General features: G+C 42.6%; 1 pseudogene; it reads right to left on the bottom strand.

Annotated features, from left to right (window-relative positions):
* Nucleotides 1-213: 213 nt before the first annotated feature.
* LOC117719412 (bolA-like protein 2 pseudogene) lies at nucleotides 214-453 on the bottom strand (annotated as a pseudogene).
* Between the last annotated feature and the right edge of the window lie 4,552 nt (nucleotides 454-5,005).

The following is a 5,005-nucleotide window of genomic DNA, read 5'->3' as shown; positions in this document are numbered from 1 at the left end:
CTTGCTTCTTGGGTCCATTTGCTTAGAAAACTTTGTTCCAGCCCTGTACTCTAAGGTAATGACTGTCTTTATTGCTGAGATGTGATTCTTGTATGCAGCAGAATGATGGAGTCTGTTTTTACATTCATTCTGTTAGCCTGTGTCTTTTTTCCCCCCAGGTTTAAAATTTAAGGCCTGTCTGGTCTGGGTCCCTCATTCCTGCTGCTGTCCAGCTCACTGCTCTGGGGTTTGGGTTTTCTGCTCAAAGGCATGGATATGTGGGAGTTCTTCGGCTAAGCACTTGTTCACCAGCTGGTGTCTCTGAAGCACTGGCTTTCCCTTGATCTTAGCTGACACCACCAGGACTTGGAAGCTGGTTGAGTAATGGTTTAGAGTCCTGTCCTCCACCTCCACATGCTCTGCCTCCAGATCCTGCTGTAGCTTCTCAAGGAGGTAGTCGGTGCTGAGTTCCATGACCACAGCCGGGTGGGGCCACAGCCCTGCTGCCCTGTGTCTTTTTATTGGGGAATTGAGTCCATTGATGGAGAAAGATATTAATGACCAGTGATTATTTTCTGTTATTTTGATGTTGGTGGTGATAATGTGTGTGTGTGTGTGTCCTTGGAACTGGGACTCTTCACCCTTTTCTATTCCTATTATTCTTAGGCTAGGTCTTTTCATGGCATCCCAGATTTTCTGGATGTTTTGTGTCAGGATTTTTTTTAGCTTTAACATTTTCTTTGATGCATTAATTTCTTCTATTGTATCTTCTATGCCTAAGATTCTCTTTTTCATCTCCTGTATTTTGTTGGTGATGCTTGCATCTGTTGTTCTTGTTGTCTTTGGTAGGTTTTTCATCTCCAGGATTTCCTGAGTTTATGTTTTCTTTATTGCTTCTATTTCCACTTTCAGATCGTGTACAGTTTTATTTATTGCCTTCATCTGTTTAATTGTATTTTCTTGTATGTCTTTAAGTGATTTATTCATTTCCTCTTTAAAGACCTCTATGTGTTTGATTGTAATTTCTTGTATTTCTTTAAGAGGTTTATTAATTTCCTCTTTAAAGGCCTCGATCATCTTTATAAGATTGGATTTAAGGTCATTTTCTTGTGTTTCAGTTATGTTAGGATATCCAGGGCTTGCTGTGTGAACATAAAATTTGAAAGCAGCGTAGAAACAATAACAAAAAATTCATGGTCAGCAAAGACCACCAACAATTTGCTAAATTTAGTCATAATAAAATATTAAGTCCCTGCAGGGGTAGGGTGACCAAAAATAAAGGGATGCAAGGGCGTGCCCAGACAAGTCCAAACAAGCCCAAGTGAGTAATGGGCTATCTGGTGTTTACTTCTCTCTCCCTTCCTTTCTGGGAGGTCCGAGGTTCTGCAAGTTCTGCCAGTTCTGCAAGTTGCTGATGTTTGAAATATCCAATCATGTGTAGCCTCGAGAAAGTGCAACCAATCATATGTAACCGCGCCAAATTCCCTGCTCTCCCCAACCCCTACCCATAAATATTCCAAGTTTCCTGGGTTTTGGGTCGGAACTTCTATCTCCTGCGTGAGATATGTTCCGGCCCGAGGGCCCTCGTCATTAAACCTCCTCTGCAATTGCATCAAGATGGATTCTCGTGTGTCTTTGGGTTCGTGCAGGTCCGGACTTGGGTGAGGGTCCCCGTTTGGGGATCTTTCAGCTGTAGTGGGGTAGCTGTGGTCTGGAGGTGCCATACTGCCATGGCTTTTGTTGATTGTGTTCTTTTGAGGGCCTTTAACCACCTGGATGGTTTTTGTCCCTGGATGTTCTTGGTTGTAGGTATTGGGAGGGGATGGATCTCAATGGTCCTGGTGCGGCAGCCCTCTGATGTGTACCTTTGGACTGTAGGGCTCCAGACCTGTAGGTAGGTATGGTTCCAGAGTAACAGGTCTGATGAAGGTGGGAGAAAAGGTAGAGAAGGATGCCAAATTTTATTTTTTACAATTATCTATCTATCTATCTATCTATCTATCTATGTATTTTCCAGGTGTGGGCATGCATGTGGAGGGGGTTAGAGAACAGCTTAGTCTCTTCTAGCATGTAGGTTTCAGGGACTGAAGTCATGATCAGTTTTGTCCTCACATGGCCTCCTTACCTACTGAGCGTCTCACCCACCCTGTGCCCAGTTCTCAGGCTGGTATCTGTTAGGGAGAATTATGTCTCCTTTCCCTTGTTAAGTTTGTGAGACTATGACTCAGCTCTCTGTCACCCATTAGATTTGATGACTGTACCCACGGCTGGAAACAACTCCTTTGGTGTGCCGAGTTCCTTAGTGGACTGTTTCTGCTCGGAAACAGTGTTTTCCCTCTAGATTCTGAAACGCCCACTTTCCTCATCTCTTCATTCCTCACTGATCACCAACTTCATTTCCCTTGTTCACGCCTCCTCCTTCAGTAACTCATTAAAAGGGAAGAACATTCCAGAATTTAATCCTCCTCCTTCACCTCCACCTCTGATAAGTAGTTTCCTTCAGCGTATGGCTATAGAGCCAGGGATCCAAATTTTAATTGTCAAACTAAATTTCTCCTCTGCTCTCCAAACCTAAATATCCATATCTTAAATTGTCATTTCCACTTGAGAGTCTAAGGGGCATATAGCACCATAAGTCCTGAGAGAGTTTTCTTCTCACCACCAAAGCCTTTCTCTTTTGTTATGTACCTATCAGGATTTAGCATTGTTAAGATCAAGGTGGAACTGTGTACTTTGTGGACTCTCCAGTTGCCATTTCTAGTTTCTGAAGGCAACCAATAATCTTTAGCTCATGAATCCATTTTCCCTCTTCAAAGTTAACAATGTAGAGCCTTGAGTCTCTATGATTCTCCTGTCTCCATTTTGTAAGGACACGTGTATTTACATTGGGTGCAGATAGATAATTCAGGATAATTTTTCCATGTCAAGATCCTGAATTTAACCATATCTGCAAAGTTCCTGTTACCATTAAAATAAAATTCTATAGGCCTTGTGGGCATCTTTTGTGAGGGCATTACTCAACCATGGCTCCAGCCTCAGTGACCATTTAAAGTTTCAGTTCCACCCAATTAATTCACTTTTTTTTTTTTTGAGATCTTGTCTCTATTTTTCCTTCAGTTTGAATGTCCTTCCTATTCAATGACTTGCATAAATGTATCCCTGATGAGGCCTTCTTTGAGCATTTCATTGAAGAGACACAGACCGTCTCCCCTGCTCTCTTGCATCTGTGTAAGCATTCTCTCTCCCTTTCTCTCTTGCTCCCTTTCTCTCTTTCTTCCTTTCTTATTTCCTTCCTGTGTATATTTTTCTCTGTGTGTGATGCCAGAGGTCAACATTGGTGCAGAATCATTGACTAGAGCAGCTGGCCAGTGAGCTCTGGGAACTTCTGCGAGGGCTTCCTTTTTGTTAGCCAGTGCAGGGGTTACAGATATGTATCCCCCATGACTAAATTTTTGTGTGCAGGCTGAAGATCCAAACTCAGATCCTCATGCTTGCATGGCAAGTGCTTAGCCCACTGAACCATCCCTCTAGTCTCTGCTATCTGTCTTAGGTCCCCACTGTAAGTTATTCATAGTTCTTGTTCCTGAAAACACATAATTCAGTATTAGAGGGAACGTCGCCCCCACCCCACCCCCGACTCCTCTGAGTTCTAGGAGGAAGGCACCTTTCTTAGCATGTTGTCTCTCCTGAGGATCGAGTTTGAGGAGGAATTGGGCAGGAGTAGAAGAGACCCTTTCATTGCCTTCACTTTGGGGACCTGTTTGACTGCAGGGAACATGTGTTCTCAATTGTTTTGGGCCGTATACAGGGATAAAATGTGAAGATTTCTCTTTCTAGAAGCTTGACCATGGGGAGGAAGATGTTTGAGAAAGACTTAGGTGATGGGTCATTTAGTTTGAATTCAGGATCAATATTAAATATTAAAAAAAAATATTGTAGGGGCTGAAGCATTGGCTCAGTGATTAAAAACACTTACTGCTCTTGCAGAGTATCTGAGTTCAGTTCTCAGTTCCTGTATGGTAGCACTACCATCTATAACCCCAATTCCAAGGGACCTGATGCTCTCTTCTGAACTCCATGGACACCAGCTACACATGTGTTATACATACATATATACAGGCGAACCATTCATTGACATAAAATAAGTATATCTAAAAAAGATTTATAGTTGAAAAAGAAACACTGGCAAGGAAGAGGTGCTATCTTGCTGAGGGAGATGGAAAAGTGAGAAAGATGGGGTGAGAGGATGAGGATTGGGGAGGGGAGGGTGAGAAGTACAGGGGGTGGGAGGATGAGGACTGGGGAGGGGAGGGTGAGAAGGACAGGAGGTAGGAGAGTGCTGTAGAAAGTTGAGTCGGGATAGGCTACCACTAAGAGAAACAAGGAAGAGTTAGAACTCTGGGTTTCCCAAGAACAAGTATGGGTTAGGAAACAGCTATAAGAGCAATAGGAGATGGAGCTGTGGGCAAGCCATTGACTTTTCTGTTTGACACAATGCCTTGCTCCTAGTATGCACTGAATTCAGTGATCTGAATTAATGAATATAGATACACAGAAGGATTATTGACTAGTACTAACATTTCTGTTAAGACTAATGACCATCTGTCATGGTTTACATATGCTTTGTCCAGGGAGTGGCAATCTTAGGAGGTGTGGCCTTGTTGGAGTAGGCCTGTCACTGTGGGAATGGGCTTTAAGACCCTCATTCTAGCTGCCTGGAAGTCAGTATTCTGATAGCAGACTTCAAATGAAGATGTAGAACTCTCAGCTCTGCCTATAACATGCCTGCCTGGATGCTGCCATGTTTCTGCCTTGATGATAATGGACTAAACATCTGAACCTGTAAACAGCCCCAATTAAATGTTGTCCTTTATAAGACTTGCATTGGTCATGGTGTCTATTCACAACAGTAAAACCCTAACTAAGATACCATCCTTTATTAAATTAAAGATTTAAAATTTTATTGTGTTTATTTATTATACATGTAACCTAGTACTGAGAGACCAAACCTACTCCATCTTGGAAC

This window comes from Arvicanthis niloticus, chromosome 13 (assembly GCF_011762505.2).
Source record: "Arvicanthis niloticus isolate mArvNil1 chromosome 13, mArvNil1.pat.X, whole genome shotgun sequence".
NCBI classification, from domain to species: domain Eukaryota; kingdom Metazoa; phylum Chordata; class Mammalia; order Rodentia; family Muridae; genus Arvicanthis; species Arvicanthis niloticus.
Note: the sequence above shows the minus strand (reverse complement) of the source record. Positions and strands in the feature narration are given on the sequence as shown.